This window comes from Bos taurus, chromosome X (assembly GCF_002263795.3).
Source record: "Bos taurus isolate L1 Dominette 01449 registration number 42190680 breed Hereford chromosome X, ARS-UCD2.0, whole genome shotgun sequence".
NCBI lineage: Eukaryota > Metazoa > Chordata > Mammalia > Artiodactyla > Bovidae > Bos > Bos taurus.
The window spans coordinates 107,585,908-107,606,272 of NC_037357.1; positions in this window are offsets into that span (position 1 = coordinate 107,585,908).

A 20,365-nucleotide genomic window follows, 5' to 3' on the forward strand; every position below is an offset into this window, starting at 1 on the left:
ACCGACCCAGGAATCAAACTGGGGTCTCCTTCATTGCAGGTGGATTCTTTACCAGCTGAGCTACCAGGGAAGCCCAACCTAGACTTTAGTAGCATGTTATTTGCAGGAAAACAGGAATTACAATGGAGAAGGCAATGGCACCCCACTCCAGAATTCTTGCCTGGAAAATCCCATGGATGGTGGAGCCTGGTAGGCTGCAGTCCATGGGGTCGAAAAGAGTCGGACACAACTGAGAGACTTCACTTTCACTCTTCACTTTCATGCATTGGAGAAGGAAATGACAACCCACTCCAGTGTTCTTGCCTGGAGAATCCCAGGGACGGGGGAGCCTGGTGGGCTGCCACCTATGGGGTCACACAGAGTCGGACATGACTGAAGTGACTTAGCAGCAGCAGCATGAATTACATAATTTAATATCAGTGTAATATTTACAATGATATTTTTTAAGTTTAAAGTTTCTAATTTAAGATACTCCTTTTTATTATTATCAATTCAGATATTTTGATTTATTTCTTTGTTATTTGGGAAGTTATAAAACACAAAAACACCACAATGGAAAGAAATCACTGTGAATGTCAAAACTCCTTCCAAACTGAGGAGGGCTTAAGTAAGTTGTCTTGGTATAAATTCACTGTGATTAGCATTCTTACCTTCTAAGAGAAATACATAATTTTCTTTATCTCTTGAACATGAATTGTTTTGAAAAGAAATTATATGTATTTACAGCTCTATAACTTATAAGCATCAACAGATAAAAATGAATAAATAATCACGGCAAATCAATTTTCCTTGAAGTGTTTTTTGATCTGTACAAAGCAAAGATTACTTCAAATTTATTAATCTTGTTTTTTGGCTTACTGAGATCCAGTATTCTGTCAATATATTAAATTTTATAACTAATAGACTTTTTAATAATTTTACTTCATCTGTTAAATATTAATACTGAAAAATTGATTTAAACAGAAAATGAATTTTTCTCAAGGTATCATGATTAATTAGTACAGAACATTAGTACAGCAATGTACATGTACCTATGTTGAGATTAACAACAACAACAAAAAAATAGATTTGAGATAAAAAACAATAAAATGCTTGAATATTATTTATGGACACTATGGAAAAAAAGTTCTCTGCTCTTAATGACTTGTCAAAATTCCTACAATTTTACATATTAAGGGAAAAGATGGATTGTAAGTGAAAATATCAAATGTTTATGCTTTGAATTCTGCTTCATATGAACTCAGCTTCAGAACCTCAGGTCAATACCTGTGTTGATATCTGGATGTTACACATATATCTAAACTTGGTATTTGATATTTTCTAGTTCTTTAAATCACTGAAGTTCTAGACTTTGATAGTGCCTGTTAACAAACTCATTGTTTACAAAACAAAAACTCTTTTGTTGAAATGGTTCTTGGTGAATTTATGGTTCCCCATGCGAGAGAGAGCTGTAATTTTATTAAAGGTTACATTAGAGTGTAAGGACCAGGAAAACGTCATGATATGTGACACTGATTCAGTATTAAAATTTTCTCTTGAGTTTGGGGGAGAATAAATACATGTATATGTATGGCTGAGTCCCTTTGCTTTTCACCTGAAACTATCACAACATTGTTACTTGGCTATACTCCAATACAAAATAAGTTTTTTTAAAAATTAAAATTTTTTTTCCATTAAATGAACCAAATGTCTGGCTACAGCCCTCTTAACAAAACAAAACAAAACAAAACAGGCTCAAAATTCTTACTTCTTCATTCTAAGGTTAACATTGAAGGAAGTCTCAAAGTTCCAGAAGTTAGAAGATTATTATACTCAATAATTATATATTTCTAAAAAAATAGCAATAGCTTATTGGGTCTTTACAGTTTACTTTTTGTGAGGGGTTAGTGGTTTGGCAGAGAGCAAGATTAATTAGGATTCTTCAACTCTGTTCTCCCTTGAATGAATATGATCCATAAATGTTGACAATGAGAATGTAAATTAAAAACTTTAAATAAATACAAACATTTGAAAAATCAGTATTTTATGATGTGTGTGTATTACTTTGTACCTTAAAAAGTACAAAATACATAAGAAAAGAATTTGAATGCCAACTAGTTACTATATAGATTACATTTGTATAACCAATATAGTAACCCATTTTTAAAAAAAATTCTTTTTAAGTGTTGCATTAAAATAGGATAGAAATTTATTACTAATAATCTCACATTAAATTATGTGAAATTAAGATTAAAATGTCCACATATATTCCCTGTAATTGTGTGCAGCACAAGGACCAGGTTTGATCACTTTCAGTTCAGTTCAGTTCAGTCGTTCAGTCTTTTTTTGAAGGATGGTTTTGTTGGATATTTAATTCTTCATTGACTTTCTTTCTTCTATCACCATTTTGAATATGCTATACCACTGCCTTCTGACATCCATGATTTCTGATGATTCAGTTCAGTTCAGTTGCTCAGTCGTGTCCAATTCTTTGCGACCCCATGAATTGCAGCACGCCAGGCCTCCCTGTCCATCACCAACTCCTGGAGTTCACTCAAACTCATGTCCATTGAGTCGATGCCATCCAGCCATCTCATCCTCTGTCGTCCCCTTTTCCTCCTGCCCCCAATCCCTCCCAGCATCAGAGTCTTTTCCGATGAGTCAACTCTTTGCATGAGGTGGCCAAAGTTTCAGCTTTAGCATCACTCCTTCCAAAGAACACCCAGGACTGATCTCCTTTAGAATGGACTGGTTGGATCTCCTTGCAGTCCATGGGACTCTCAAGAGTCTTCTCCAACATCACAGTTCAAAAGCATCAATTCTTCGGCGCTCAGCTTTCTTCACAGTCCAACTCTCACATCCATACGTGACTACTGGAAAAACTATAGCCTTGACTAGACAGACCTTTGTTGGCAAAGTAATGTCTCTGATTTATCAAATTTCAAATATTACTGTCATAAATGAGGGAACCCAGGCCAGATTTAACAGAGCCAGAATGAACTCACTGGTGTGCTGACTCCCAAGCCTCTCTATGCAAATGTGTCCAGACTGACTGTTCTCAAATTCTTTTCCAGGAAGTCAATGTTCCCTGAGTTGTTGGAATGCTCTCTTGCTAACAGAAGCCAATAGCTGTCTTCCATGGCTGTGGAGACAAAGTCTTAATGTTATTTTATCTTTTCCTCCCATACATATTTTTCTAAAAATGTGATTTTTTCTGGAAATTGTATGGTCACAAGTTTAGCATTTTCCTCCTACCTTGCACAAGCTGTAGCATTCTTTCATATGTTCTTCTTCCTTGGCTGTTACTTTTTGGGAGAGTTCCTTAATGTGGTTGTACTCCTCAGGTTCCTAGTTATTTTAGCCTGTGAACTCATGTGAGGCAGATAAGGGGAATCAGCCATCCTGTCTGGTCTGGTGTACTGCAGAAGGGCTGAAGGCCCAGCTTGGTCTGTGTCAGTCCCAGGGAATTTAAGTATTAAAATCAAAACCAAATGGAGACCAACCTTGAAAATCCTCTGAGCAGACAAAACCAGTTTAGTCATGTCAATACAAACAAAGCTTGAAAGTGAAAGTCACTCAATCCTGTCCAACTCTTTGGATTCCATGGATTGTCCAGGCCAGAATACTGGATTGGGTAGCCTTTCTCTTCTCCAGGGGGTCTTCCCAACCCAGGGATCAGACCCAGCTCTCCTGCATTGCAGGTGGATTCTTTACCAGCTGAGTTACCAGGGAAGCCCAAGAATACTGGAGTGAGTAGCCTATACCTTCTCCAGCAGATCTAGTCAACCCAGGAATCGAACTGAGGTCTCCTGCATTGCAGGCAGATTCTTTACCAACTGAGCTATCAGGGAAGCCCAGCTGTTCTCTTCTCCAGGGGATCTTCCCAACCCAGGGATTGAACCCAGGTCTCCCACATTGCAGGCAGATTCTTTACCAGCTGAGGGGTGAAGGAAACTTAATTTAGCTAATTTTGCAGGACTTGACCTGGGTTATTTCTCATTTATGCCTTTTGGAAATTGTAAGTAAAACTTAAAGTCTTTTCCAAGGTTGATATGCAGTAACCATTAACTAACTCCTATCATTTAAGAAAATGCTAATATTATAACCAATCACCTTGAAGAATAAACAGTCACAGCTTCCTCACTATGTGCTTTTGTGCTTAGTCACTCAGCCATGTCTGACTCTTTGTGACCCCATGGACTGCAGCCTGCCAGGCTCCTCTGTCCATGGGGATTCTTCAAGCAAGAATACTGGAGTGGGTGGCCATGTCCTCCTCCCTCTTCACTATATAAACTGTTTTATATTGTTAGATAGTTAGAATAGGAAAAAGGAGTCCAAAATGGTGGTGGCTAAAAGACAAAGAAGGGAAAAGCCCATGAAAATAGAACAAAGGAAGCTCTGAGGACAAACAGTCCTCCTGGCTAGCCCAATTTACATAGGGCAAGGTCAGGGGGGAGGAGATAAATGTGTAAAAGGAGGAAGCCTAGAAGGATTGAGGCCTCTCTTCCTTTTTTTGGGTTGGCCTGCCCTCACTCCTCAAGGGTGTACTATCCTTTGTTTTTCCTAATAAAACAGAGCTATAACACTGATTCATCTGTCGCTTCAAATTTTTGCTGTGGCGAGAGAGAAGTGAGGAAATTACAAACTCCCCTGACAATATCAACACACTCCTGAGCCTCATTCCATGTTTTGGTTGGAGTGCTCCTGGTTCACAAACTGTCTTTTTGGTGTGTGCAGCAGTAAACTTTTACCAGTTTTGAGTTTGATCATTCATTGGTTTTAACTTCTCTGTTATTTCTGAACTTTTGACTAAAGAAAGGAAAGAGGTCACATACCAGGGAGCAAAGCCCCAGACGTGACATGAACTGCTTCTGGTCAGCCTATTTTGCTGCCCACTTACCAGGAAACTCCTTTGTCCAGAGCTTTTCTTCAAATCCTTGGGAATTAGGTGCAGGGTGAGGACCTAAAGTTACAATCCATCAGCCCTGCAGACCTGGAAGGAGTGGAGGAGGAGTGATTGAGGATTCATCTGCTCCTTTCTGTATCATCTGAACACCCCAATTTGTAGATGCAGGCATCCAAAGAGCTAGCCTGTTGATGCTTTTTTTCTGTAATGGAGGGAGGCTGGTGGTCATGTTACAGCAGGCATGTAGCTAGATATGAGCAGAGAAAGCGGGGCACAGGCCCGGTGGCAGGAAACCAAACACGTTGTAAACAGAGGGAGGTCCATGGGTAGACAAAGAAAAGCAGGAGCCTCCAGACTGACAGGAAACCACAAATTTGGGGGTGATAAGTGTCTTGGAGGCAGACAAAGAAAGGTGGGGAAAGGCATGAATCTCCTGCAACTGAATGTAACTTTTGCTCATTATGTCCTCATCACAACAAAATTAGCCTTGCAGATAAGAAGTACCCATACTGCACCAATGCCATGATCAAAGCTAAATAAGGATAAAAATCCCTTCTCCCCCGGGAAGCTGGGATGAAACTCAGGGAATGGGATCCCCAAACTTCTCCTTCCTCCATGAATGTTCTGCCCCTTCATTTGTATGCCCCACATAACCAGCCTGCCAAAGAAATCGAGGGCAGCTACTCACCTGTGTGCCGCTCTCCCTCTGAGAACATATTCCTGCGTAAATAAATCCTCACTTGACTTTCTTGACCTCCCTATCTTATTTCTGAATTCTTTCTGTGAAAGAACCGTATATTCACCAGTAACAGTCATGCCTAGACAACTCAGGGGAGAGACAGAGAACAGAACTTCACATGATTCTTCAGCCTCTCCTCTCATGGCCTCCTCCTGTCCACATTCAGCTTCTCACCTGAACCTCCATCCCCAAACAGTCCCCCAAAACCTGCCCTCTCTCTGAGTTTACTGTGATGGTTAAGTTCCTAAAATACATGTTTCCCCCCTTTACAGTTTTTCTAGGATTCATACTAAGAAAGTCAAGCAGAACAATCTGCTTACAAAATATCACTATTCCACAAAACTTATATTTATTAATATTTGCTAAAAGTCCTTGGCATTGCATAAAATTACATACTTGGTTAAACTTAGTATCTATATTTCATGGACTTCCAGAGGAACCATGGATTTTACATGTTCAGCCAACTGAGCATGTTTGAAAGCCTTATGTCTGCTTGGTGCAACTTACAGTAAACCTAAGAGTTTCTTCTCTATCCTACACATAATACTCAGCATTAAGTCTGTTTGTTGTTTAAATCAAGTAACTGACATTGAGTTCTAGTAACTGTTGAATCTATTAGTTAACATAAGGTAAAAACAAAATTAATAAAGCTGGGGAAAAGGCACTTGAGAAAATAAGTCTACAAACCAAACTTTTATGACTTCATAATCATCTATCTGCCCTGTTTTGCTGGGTAAATTCTCCACTAGTAGTGTGAAAAGGAAAGATACCCACCTGGAGCAGCATTTGTCTAATGGTTGTCAACTACACATTGGCACTTACCATGGGCACTTACCATCTCCATCTACAAGGATTAAATCCTGTGCTGATGCAGCTGCTGATTTTCAACATCCTCTTAAAAGAGATCAGGGTGGAGAACAGAAATGAGGCACTGTGCACTCATGGTAAAACTGACAAGACAAGTCTTTAGATAGATATTTTCAGGAGAAGATTTTATGAGCCCAATTCTTGTATATCCGCATATCTAGACAAGCACTAAAATCCTTCATAGTGACAACTGTTCATCGTGAATAGAAAAAGCTTCATGAAACTAGCAGAAACCTTTTGGGAAAATATGTGCTTAATTGTACGTACTTCCCCTTCACCAAAATCTCATACATACTGACCTTCCCCACTGTCTCTTTGGAGGAGTTTCTCAGAGCTATCTGAGGTGCTGTCTCTTGGGCTGCAGTCCTCATTTTGCCCCAAACAAAACTTAACTCGCTACTCTCAGGTTGTGCATTTTTTAAAAGTCAACATGGTATAAAATTGAACATTGTGCTCCATCAAAAATGCTTTAACCAGCTGAGTCTTAAAAAAAAATAGCATTATCTTTGAATGACTCTTACTGTACCTAACTGAAGGGGGTTTTCTGTCCAACAAATAGCAGGATTTGTTTTTACCCCAAAACACATACAAATGTACGGATAATTCAAGTCCTCTATAAACTGCTAGTTTTCAATCCTTAATTACATAATCACTAAGTAACCCCCTTTCTAGCTGAAAACCTCCAAACCATCTCCACCATCAGCACAAGTACTTTATTAATTTCAATTCAGTTGAGTTCAGTTCAGTCACTCAGTCGTGTCCGACTCTTTGTGACCCCATGAACCATAGCACGCCAGACCTCCCTGTCCATCACCAACATACTGGTAAGTATTATAATTTTGTTGTAACTCATATCTCTGAGAGTCTTGGTTTACATTTAATGAAGCTTTAGTTTTAAAACCTTGCTTCTCAATGTGTGGTGGTCCATGGACCATAAGCATTGATTTCACCTCAGTTCAGTTCAGTCGCTCAGTCCTGTCTGACTCTTAACGATCCCATGAATTGCAGCACGCAAGGCCTCCCTGTCCATCACCAACTCCTGGAGTTCACTCAGACTCACGTCCATTGAGTCGGTGATGCCATCCAGCCATCTCATCCTCTGTCGTCCCCTTCTCCTCCTGACCCCAATCCCTCCCAGCATCAGAGTCTTTTCCAATGAGTCAACTCTTGGCATGAGGTGGCCAAAGTACTGGATATGCTAATATGCTACCCAGACCCCCCCACCCCAATTCTGTTGAATTAGAACATGCCAGGGGCTTCTTATGCACAATATAGTTTAGAACTGGGCAGGTCTAGGACAGGATTCATCAGGAGTGAATCCATGGACGCATAACATCAAGAGCATCTGGAGAACTTCTTTTACATGCAGGGTCCTGGGACCCATATCAGATTTATCTGACTAGAATCTCGGCAGGTAAAACTTTGGTAATTTAATTTTTAAATATGTACCCTAGGCGATTATTCAGTTCAGTTCAGTTCAGTTTAGTGACCCCATGGACTGTAGCACGCCAGGCCTCCCCGTCCATCACCAACTCCCAGAGTTTATTCAAACTCATGTCCATTGAGTCAGTGATGCCATCCAACCATCTTATCCTCTGTGGTCCCCTTCTCCTCCTGCCTTCAATCTTTCCCAGCATCAGGGTCTTTTCCAATGAGTCAGCTCTTTGCATCAGTTGGCCAAAGTATTGGAGTTTCAGCTTCAGCATCAGTTTATCCAGTGAATATTCAGGATTGATTTCCTTTAGCATGGACTGGTTTGATCTCCGTGCAATCCAAGGGACTCTCAAGAGTCGTCTCCAACACCACAGTTCAAAAGCATCAATTCTTCGGCACTCAGCTTTCTTTAAAATAAGTTCAACTCACATCCATACATGACCACTGGAAAAACCATAGCCTTGACTAGATGGACCTTTGTTGGCAAAGTAACATCTCTGCTTTTTGATATGCTTTTCTAGGTTGGTCATAACTTTCCTTCCAAGGAGTAAACATCTTTTAATTTCATGGCTGCAGTCACCATCTGCAGTGATTTTGGAGTCCCCCAAAATAAAGTCTGCCACTGTTTCCACTATTGCTCCATCTATTTGCCATGAAGTGATGGGACCAGATGCCATGATCTTTGTTTTCTGAATGTTGAGCTTTAAGCCAACTTGTTCACTCTCCTCTTTCAGTTTCATCAAGTGGCTCTTTAGTTCTTCTTCACTTTCTGCCATAAGGGTGGTGTCATCTGCATATCTGAGGTTATTGATATTTCTCCCAGCAATCTTGATTCCAGCTTCTGCTTCATCCAGGCAAGCATTTCTCATGATGTACTCTACATATAAGTTAAATAAGGAGGGTGACAATATACAGCCTTGACGTACTCCTGTCCCGATTTGGAACCAGTCTGTTGTTCCATGTCCAGTTATAACTGTTGCTTCTTGACCTGCATACAGATTTCTCAGGAGGCAGGTCAGGTGGTCTGGTATTCCTATCACTTTAAGAATTTTCCACATGTGTTGTGATCCACACAGTCAAAGGCTTTGGCATAGTAAATAAAGCAGAAATAGATGTTTTTCTGGAAATCTCTTGCTTTTTTCGATGATCCAACTGATGTTGGCAATTTGATCTCTGGTTCCTCTGCCTTTTCTAAATCCAGCTTGAACATCTGAAAGTTCACGGTTCACGTATTGTTGAAGTCTGGCTTGGAGAATTTTGACCATTACTTTGCTAGCGTGTGAGATGAGTACAATTGTGTGGTAGTTTGAGCATTCTTTGGCATTGCCTTTCTTGGGGATTGGAATGAAAACTGACCTTTTCCAGTCCTGTGGCCACTGCTGAGTTTTCCACATTTGCTGGCACATTGAGTGCAGCACTTTCACAGCATCATCTTTGAGGATTTGAAATAGCTCAACTGGAATTCCATTACCTCCCCTAGCTTGGTTCGTAGTGATGCTTCCTAAGGCCCATTTGACTTCACATTCTAGGATGTCTGGCTTTAGCTGAGTGATCACACCATTGTGATTATCTGGGTCATGAAGATCTATTTGTATAGTTCTTCTGTATTCTTGCCACCTCTTCTTAATATCTTCTGCTTCTGTTAGGTCCATACCATTTCTGTTCTTTATTGAGCCCATCTTTGCATGAAATGTTCCCTTGGTATCTCTAATTTTCTTGAAGAGATCTCTAGTCTTTCCCATTTTATTTTTTTCCCCTATTTCTTTGCACTGATCATTGAGGAAGGCTCTCCTTGCTATTATTTGGAACTCTGCATTCAAATGTTCAGATTGTAAAAGTGAGTTACAAACTGCCTGATATTAAAAAAAGAGCAGTTTTTTTTTTTTTTTTAATCAGGCAGTTTGTATCTCAGTTTTACAATTAATTTATCCATCTATTTTAAGGAAAATGTATTTATTATAGTTAAGCAGGGATTCAGCAAACAGAATCAACAGGAATGCTATTTTATCTCAAAGTAGTACATGTACAGTACATAAAAGATGAAATATTTATATTTATTACATTGGCTTAATCTTTTGACCTGTGTGTCAAAATGTCTTACCCTTGTGGCTATGTAATAGCCATAATAGATTATCACCAAAATAAATTGCCCCAACGATTCACCTTAGATTCACAGAAATACAGAAAAGCATTGTAGATTCTTTTTTCTTTTGCCTCATAATTGCATGAAATTTAAATGAGAATTCAGTGCCTGGTTTTAAATTTAAATTACTCTCCAGAGAGGAACACTTGCTTGTATATTTGCCTAACTGTAACTTTACAGGAATATAGGTACATCTGAAAGTCTGTCATGTGTCTTGCATAATTCATAGATCGTCTTTTAGTATTATTAATTTTATATATTGAACATTTTCTGTGACATGCTTATTGGTACATCTTACAAGTCAAATAGTAAAGCATTAGACATATTAAGTTATAACAAAAGAAAATAATCTGATGTTGGTTTTCAAGTGTCAGGATATATAAAAATATTGCAGTTGTACTAAGGTGGCTAAGAAGTGCAAAAAAAAAAAATTAATCTTATTACTGACTTGGGTTTTGATTTATGCAATTTTTGTACATTCTGAAGTCATCATATTACTTATTCTAAATGTTTACTAGCATAGTTATTAAAGAAGAAAAGTCAGTATAAACTGTGATATGAGTAATTCAATATTTAAATGTTTTGGCATAAAGATGATCAAAGAGAAGATGTGTAGCACAGCATCATGTGTATCATATGTTATTGCTTCTCCCTCCGTTTCTTTTTCTGGAATATTGGTTTGAGAAATAGTGAAATGACTATGAAAACTCAGCTGGAGAAAGAAACTTTGGGCACTTACCCTTAGATCTTTCTTCCACCAGGAGTGGACAAGGTGAGGCGTGATCATCGGAAGCACAGTGATGGCTTTTGGCATCCTAAGCACAAGGACAGCTTGCTTTTTGTAATCCTATGTCAGATAGATTATAGGTTTTCCCCAAACCACCTGTTTGGGCTAATTCATTTTTTTCTCAACTTTCTCTGGCTATGACTATTTTATGATATTTATTCTTTTAAAAAAGATGATGGCCCCATTTTACACCAACTGAATCAGACTTTCCAGGAGAGAGGCCTGGGAATCCATGTTTTCTTGTCTTCTGACATTAAGTTTTGAGTGGTAGAATGGGAAGACTTATACTTGAACTGAAATTTATTCTGACTGTAATTACTTTTCATGAATGGTAGGAAAAAAAGAAGAATGTTTCTGTGGTTGTGTGGATTTCTATGAAGGAGAATTCTAAATGATTCTTGTTTCATCTATTTCAGGGTCGTTTTGGTGGAGTCCTCAATGTTTGTATCTTAACTGTAACAATTAACTAAACCTGGCCAATTAGTTAACCACATGAACTACTGGTAAATATTTGTATTTCATGAATTCTTAATTATCAGAGGGAAATCATTATAATTTGCACTGAATGAATTTACTAAAAATTTGCATATTGGTTTTAATTTATTCAAAATTATTGTATTATTCATATTTTTATTCAAATATATCTTTCTGTGTTACAAGGTTCATGTGAATGGTAATTGAATAAATATGCACTTGACAACATTAATATTTAAATTTCTTCCATCAGTGTTTATAAAGAGTCTTTGAATTCAAGATATAGAAGCAGATTTTTTAATAAGCTGCAGAAAACTATTGATAGTAAAGAGATAAAAGGTAGTGTTATAACAGTTAAGAGATATCAGGACAAAAGAAAATAATGCAGATTTCTATGAATAAAATGGATTCATATATTGACCTTTACTGCTGTACTGACAGTTTACATCACATTTTTGTTTATTTCTGTCTGTGTGATCCTTTTAGGAGTAAAAAAGCTCATCAGGTAATAATTGGGGAAGTTTTGGTAAAATGGGTTGTTAAAGTCATCTAAAATCATTACAAACCTTGCACCAATCTTGCTAAGATTAAAATAAATGTATTTTAATTTCCAAAAGTGAATTGTACTCAAGCTGGTATTTTTTGCTAAGTCACTTCAGTCGTGTCCAACTCTGTGTGACCCCATAGATGGTAGCCTACCAGGCTCCTCCGTCCCTGGGATTCTCCAGGCAAGAACACTGGAGTGGGTTGCCATTTCCTTCTCCAATGCATGAAAGTGAAAAGTCAAAGTGAAGTCGCTCAGTCATGTCCGACTCTTAGCGATCCCATGGACTGCAGCCTACCAGGCTCCTCCGTCCATGGGATTTTCCAGGCAAGAGTACTGGAGTGGGGTGCCATTAAACTATAAAAAGTGTATGTTATGTTTGCTTTCCCTATTGGTTGTTCTATGAGAAAAGTTGTTAAAGAAGATGCCATTTGGCATCACTGCACTTGTTTTATTAACAAGTTGTTGGGCATTCAAATCCTTGCTTTCTCACTCACCTTTAGTAATTAGTATGACATGAATTGATGAGCTAAGCTTTAATACTATGCCACACTGTCAGGGAGGAGGAAATTTCCCCCTCTACTTCCTCCTGAGTCCTTGTGATTGGATTAACTAATAATAAAATTAACACAAGAGAGATTGCATGTGTGCTAAATTGCTTCAGTTGTGTCCCACGTGGCATAAGAGAGGTTAACAGGAGAAAAAAAGAAACAAATTTTAATTTTGCACATGGAGGTATCATAGAAACAGGACCTAAGAAGTGGCCAAAGTAGGCAACTTGTATACTTTTTAGAAAAAGCAACAATAAATTTGTGAAGAATTTAGGGGACAAAGAAACCCACAGGACAAAGAAAACTAAAGGCTTTGGGTGCTTAATTAGAGAAGAATCTAAGCAGGGTCTGGGCTTGGGATAGTCAATTACGGAAGTAAAAAGGCTTGTGGATACTGGCTTCCCTGCCCAAATTCCCTGTCTCTGGTGATAAGGGTGTCCTTCTGCCTTCAGATGCAGGGAGAACACCTTTCACATGAGAGATTCATCTCCACTTTCAGAGACAAAGAGTAGGGTCAAAGTGTCCCTCATGCATTGACTGTTTCTTAAGTAACTTTATTTTTAAGTAACTTTAATTAAAAATGATTAACACAACACCCAGGTGACATGGGAGAAGGCAATGGCACCCCACTCCAGTACTCTTGCCTGGAAAATCCCATGGATGGAGGAGCCTGGTAGGCTGCAGTCCATGGGGTCGCTAAGAGTCGGACACGACTGAGCGACTTCCCTTTCACTTTTCACTTTCATGCATTGGAGAAGGAAATGGCAACCCACTCTAGTGTTCTTGCCTGGAGAATCCCAGGGACAGGGGAGCCTGGTGGGCTGCCGTCTATGGGCTCGCACAGAGTCAGACACGACTGAAGCGACTTAGCAGCAGCAGCAGGTGACATGGGGGGAAGCCTGCCTTAAGCCCCAATAATACCACACTATACCTTACCATCGGACAAGGCAATGGCACCCCACTCCAGTACTCTTGCCTGGAAAATCCCATGGATGGAGGAGCCTGGTGGGCTGCAGTCCATGGGGTCGCTAAGAGTCGGACACGACTGAGCGACTTCCCTTTCACTTTTCACTTTCATGCATTGGAGAAGGAAATGGCAACCCACTCCAGTGTTCTTGCCTGGAGAATCCCAGGGACAGGGGAGCCTGGTGGGCTGCTGTCTATGGGCTCGCACAGAGTCGGACACGACTGAAGCGACTTAGCAGCAGCAGCATACCTTACCATACCACACCTGGAGATTTTAGGCGTCTTATGTTAACTTATTTATAGACATCAAATATTATTGCCAAACACTAGTTCTTCCAGAAATCTAACTTTTTAGCTCCTTGCATCTTCTTGATTAAACAGTTACTGTCACGTACTAATAGATTTCACCTGAGTTGTCTCAAAAGCCCTTCTTTACTTTTCATTTTGAATAATCTATGATATCACTTATTTAACTTGAGTCAAACTTCAAAGCAATTCTATAGACATCTTTGAGCACAAGTAACAAAAACATTTTGACTTAGTTTAATGAATAGGAAAATTGACTTTACTTTCAAAATTTGAAATGCAATATAAGAATTCTGCCTCACAGATTTTAACATTTTTTTTCTTTATATCATGTTCTGGAATGTGTTTAACTAGATCCAAAGTCAAAAGTTATTGAAACCATAGACATTAAATTTACAGGTAGAGGTATGTTTCTTTCTATGACATATGTGCCAAGTCAAAACAAAAATGGAATTCACAAGTATAAAAACAAAATGCAGTTTTGGCAGGAAAAGAAAATTTGGAAGTATTTATCTCAAATAATTACCAACTCAGTTTAAAGGACAGCTTAAGAAGAGTGTCACCTCTTGTGTCTCTCAAGATTTATTGGTTATTCTTTCTCATACAGTCTCTTCCATCTACAGTAATACTGCTGAATACCTCAGTTCTTCTCTCAACCCTCCTTGTGATAAAAGAAACATAAAGTTGCTGAAACACTGAATGAGGGAGTCATGACCTAACCAAAGTGAGGAAGAACATGATCCAACATAGAGGAGTCAGTATTCTGCAAACTAACCCTCAAAGAATGACTCAGAGCCATTAGTTTAAAGGATTGAGGTTTTACTCCATATATCACTGTGAAGACTGTCTCCCAGATCAAAGGCAGGGGTGGGACTTACAAAGGCAAAAGCCACAAGATTTCTCAAGGAAAAGGCACTGGCCCATTTATACAAGTCCTCGATTTGATAGAAGCAAGGTCCACTGCTGTAAAGAGCAATATTGCATAGGAACCTGGAATGTTAGGTCCATGAATCAAGGCAAATTGGAAGTGGTCAAACAAGAGATGGCAAGAGTGAATGTAGACATTCTAGGAATCAGTGAACTGAAATGGACTGGAATGGGTGAATTTAACTCAGATGATCATTCTATCTACTACTGCGGGCAGGAATCTCTCAGAAGAAATGGAGTAGACATCATGGTCAACAAAAGAGTCTGAAATGCAGTACTTGGATGCAATCTCAAAAACGACAGAATGATCTCTGTTCGTTTCCAAGGCAAACCATTCAATATCACAGTAATCCAAGTCTATGCCCCAACCAGTAACACTGAAGAAGCTGAAGTTGAACGGTTCTATGAAGACCTACAAGATCTTTTAGAACACCCAAAAAAGATGTCCTTTTCATTATAGGGGACTGGGATGCAAAAGTAGGAAGTCAAGAAACACCTGGAGTAACAGGCAAATTTGGCTTGGAATACAGAATGAAGCAGGGCAAAGATTAATAGAATTTTGCCAAGAAAATGCACTGGTCATAACAAACACCCTCTTCCAACAACACAAGAGAAGACTCTATACATGGACATCACCAGATGGTCAACACCGAAATCAGATTGATTATATTCTTTGCAGCCAAAGATGTAGAAACTCTATACAGTCAACAAAAACAAGACCAGGAGCTGACTGTGGCTCAGATCATGAACTCATTACCAAATTCAGACTTAAATTGAAGAAAGTAGGGAAAACCACTAGACCATTCAGGTATAACCTAAATCAAATCCAGCATGATTATACAGTGGAAGTCAGAAATAGATTTAAGGGCCTAGACCTGATAGATAGAGTGCCTGATGAGCTATGGAATGAGGTTTGTGACATTGTACAGGAGACAGGGATCAAGACCATCCCCATAGAAAAGAAATGCAAAAAAGCAAAATGGCTGTCTGTGGAGGCCTTACAAATAGCTGTGAAAAGAAGAGAAGTGAAAAGCAAAGGAGAAAAGGAAAGATATATGCATCTGAATTCAGAGTTCCAAAGAATAGCAAGGAGAAATAAGAAAGCCTTCTTCAGTGATCAATTCAAAGAACTAGAGGAAAACAACAGAATGGGAAAGACTAGAGATCTCTTCAAGAAACTTAGAGATACCAAGGGAACATTTCATGCAAAGATGGGCTTGATAAAGGACAGAAATGGTATGGACCTAACAGAAGCAGAAAATATTAAGAAGAGGTGGCAAGAATACACAGAAAAACTGTACAAAAAAGATCTTCACGACCCAGATAATCACAATGATGTGATCACTCATCTAGAGCCAGACATCCTGGAATGTGAAGTCAAGTGGGCCTTAGAAAGCATCACTACGAACAAAGCTAGTGGAGGTGATGGAATTCCAGTTGAGCTCTTTCAAATCCTGCAAGATGATGCTGTGAAAGTGCTTCACTCAATCTGCCAGCAAATTTGGAACACTCAGCAGTGGCCACAGGACTGGAAAAGGTCAGTTTTCATTCCAATCACAAAGAAAGACAATGCCAAAGAATGCTCAAACTACCGCACAATAGCACTCATCTCACACACTAGTAAAGTGATGCTCAAAATTCTCCAAGCCAAGCTTCAGCAATACATGAACCGTGAACTTCCTGATGTTCAAGCTGGTTTAAGAAAAGGCAGAGGAACCAGAGATCAAATTGCCAACATCTGCTGGATCATGGAAAAAGCAAGAGAGTTCCAGAAAAATATCTATTTTTGCTTTATTGACTATGCCAAAGCCTTTGACTGTGTGGATCACAATAAACTGTGGAAAATTCTGAAAGATATGCGAATACCAGACCACCTGACCTGCCTCTTGAGAAACCTGTATGCAGGTCAGGAAGGAATAGTTAGAACTGGACATGGAACAACAGACTGGTTCCAAATAGGAAAAGGAGTATGTCAAGGCTGTATATTATCACCCTGCTTATTTAACTTATATGCAGAGTACATCATGAGAAACGCTGGACTGGAAGAAACACAAGCTGGAATCAAGATTGCTGGGAGAAATATAAATAACCTCACATATGCAGATGACACCACCCTTATGGCAGAAAGTGAAGAGGAACTAAGAAGCCTCTTGATGAAAGTGAAAGTGGAGAGTGAAAAAGTCGGCTTAAAGCTCAACATTCAGAAAACAAAGATCATGGCCTCCAGTCCTATCACTTCATGGGAAATAGATGGGGAAACAGTGGAAACAGTGTCAGACTTTATTTTTTGGGGGCTCCAAAATCACTGCAGAGGTGACTTCAGCCATGAAATTAAAAGATGCTTACTCCTTGGAAGGAAAGTTATGTCCAATCTAGATAGCATATTCAAAAGCAGTGACATTACTTTGCCAACAAAGGTCCGTCTAGTCAAGGCTATGGTTTTTCCTGTGGTCATGTATGGATGTGAGAGTTGGACTGTGAAGAAGGCTGAGCACTGAAGAATTGATGCTTTTGAACTGTGGTGTTGGAGAAGACTATTGAGAGTCTCTTGGACTGCAAGGAGATCCAACCAGTCCATTCTGAAGGAGATCAGCCCTGGGATTTCTTTGGAGGGAATGATCCTGAAGCTGAAACTCCAGTACTTTGGCCACCACATGCGAAGGGTTGACTCATTGGAAAAGACTCTGATGCTGGGAGGGATTGGGGACAGGAGGAGAAGGGGAAGACAGAGGATGAGATGGCTGGATGGTATCACTGACTCGATGGACGTGAGTCTGAGTGAACTCCAGGAGTTGGTGATGGACAGGGAAGCCTGGCGTGCTTCGATTCATGGGGTCACAAAGAGTTGGACACGACAGAGCGACTGAACTGAACTGAACTTGATTTGCAATGTGGGAACTGGCATAGACTGCTTCAGCCATAACCCATATGATGAATTAAGTAGAGTAGTCACAAGTTCACTGAAAAGCCTGATTTTCTGAAATGCTAAATAGTTTCTTATATTTTCTGGGGTCCTGACAGCAGGACCCCAGGCTTTATGGCTTCCAGGCTCTGGGTCATGTTACCAAAAACATCTTTGCATTTGCTAAAGGCTCAGTGAAAATTTTCAGAACTCCAACCATAATACCCACCTTCTGGACAGCAGAAAAACAGGAAGGGCAGTGAAAAAGTGCCTTCTCTTTATACAATACAACACTTCTATTTGTAGCCCATGGTCTAAATCTTAATCAGATGACCAGATCTATGCTCACATGACTAAATAAAACCAAAGGTAAAATGATTAGTGGGGTAACAGGAAAAGAACTTTTATCCCTAACAACACAGTTATCTACTATTTCATCAACCTGGTTATGTAGGCATACTGAGATCTTTTGATATGTAAATATTTCTTAATAAAATTAACACTTAGTAATGTTACAAATTAACAGTAATGTTCACTCTTGCCATCTGCTGTTTGACCACTGCCAATCTGCCTTGATTCATGGACCTAACATTCCAGGTTCCTATGCAATATTGCTCTTTATAGGATCAGACTTCACTTCCATCACCAGTCACATCCAGTACTGGGCGTTGTTTTTGTTTTGGCTCCATCTCTTCAGTATTTCTGGAGTTATTTCTCCACTGATCTCCAGTAGCATATAGGGCACCTATTGACGTGAGGAGTTCATTTTTCAGTGTCCTATCTTTTTGCCTTTTCATACTGTTCATGGGGTTCTCAAGGCAAGAATACTGAAGTGGTTTGCCATTCCCTTCTCCAGTGGACCACATTTTGTCAGAACTCTCCACCATGACCCGTCCGTCTTAGGTGGCCCTACAAGGCATGGCTCATAGTTTCATTGAGTTAGACAAGGGTGTGATCCATGTGATCAGGTTGGTTAGTTTTCCGTGATTGTGGTTTTCAGTCTGTGTGCCCTCTGATGGAGAAGAATAAGAGGTTTATGGAAGCTTCCTGATGGGAGTGACTGACTGGGGGTGGGTGGAAACTGGGTCTTGTTCTGATGGGCAGGGCCATGCTCAGTAAATCTTTAATCCAATTTTATCTGTTCCCTTCCTGTTATTTGACCTGAGGCCAAACTATCCTGGAGGTATGAACATAATGGTCACAGCAAACACCCTTTTCCAACAATACAAGAGAAGACTCTACACATGGACATCACCAGATGGTCAATACTAAAATCAGAACAATTATATTCTTTGCAATCAAAGATGGAGAAGCTCTATACAGTCAGCAAAAAGAAGACCAGGAGCTGACTGTGGCTCAGATCATGAACTCCTTATTGCCAAATTCAGACTTAAATTGAAGAAAGTAGGGAAAACCACTAGACCATTCAGGTATGACCTAAATCAAATCCAGCATGATTATACAGTGGAAGTGACAAATAAATTCAAGGGATTAGATCTGACAGAGTGCCTGAAGAACTATGGACATAGGTTCATGACATTGTACAGGAGGCAGTGAACAAGACCATTCTCGAGAGAAAGAAATGCAAAAAGGCAAAATGGTTGTCTGAGGAAGCCAAATAGCTGTGAAAAGAAGAGAAGCGAAAAGCAAAGGAGAAAAGGAAAGATATACCCACTTGAATGCAGAGTTCCAAAGAATAGCAAGTAGAGATAAGAAAGTCTTCCTCAGTGATCAATGTAAAGAAATAAAGGAAAATAATAGAATGGGAAACATGATAGATCTTTTCAAGAGAATTAGAGATATCAAGGGAACATTTCATGCAAAGATGGGCACAATAAAGGACAGAAATGGTAGGGATCTAACAGAAGCAGAAGATATTGAGAAGAGGTGGCAAGAAAACACAGAAGAACTGTACAAAAAGATCTTCATGATCCAGATAACCACGATGGTGTGATCACTCACATAGAGCCAAACATCCTGGAATGTGATGTCAAGTGGGACTTAGGAAGCATCACTATGAACCAAGCTAGTGGAGGTGATGGAATTCCAGTTGAGCTCTTTCAAATCCTAAAAGATGATGCTCTGAAAGTGCTTCACTCAATATGCCAACAAATATGGAAAACTCAGCAGTGGCCACAGGACTGGAAAAAGTCAGTTTTCATTCCAATCCCAAAGAAAGGAAATGCCAAAGAATATTCAAACTACCGCACAATTGCACTCATCTCACACGCTAGCAAAGTAATGCTCAAAATTCTCCAAGCTAGGCTTCAACAGTATGTGAACTGTGAACTTCCAGATGTTCAAGATGGATTTAGAAAAGGGAGAGGAACCAGAGATCAAATTGCCAACATTCATTTGATCATCAAAAAGCAGGAGAGTTCCAGAAAAACATCTATTTCTGCTTTATTGACTATGCCAAAGCCTTTGACTTCTTGGATCATAACATGTGGAAAATCCGTAAAGTGGTGGGAATACCAGACCACCTGAGCTGCCTCCTGAGAAATCTGTATACAGGTCAAGAAGCAACAGTTAGAACTGGACATGGAACAATGGACTGGTTCCAAATTGGGAAAGGAGTACATTAAGGCTGTATATTGTCACCTTGCTTATTTAACTTATATGCAGACTATATCATGAGAAATGCTTGCCTGGATGAAGCAGAAGCTGGAATCAAGATTGCCGGGAAAAAATATCAATAACCTCAGACATGTAGTGGAGAAAGCAATGGCACCCCACTACAGTACTCTTTCCTGGAAAATCCCATGGATGGAGGAGCCTGGTAGGGTGCACTCCATGGGGTCACTAAGAGTCGGACACGACTGAGCAACTTCACTTTCAGT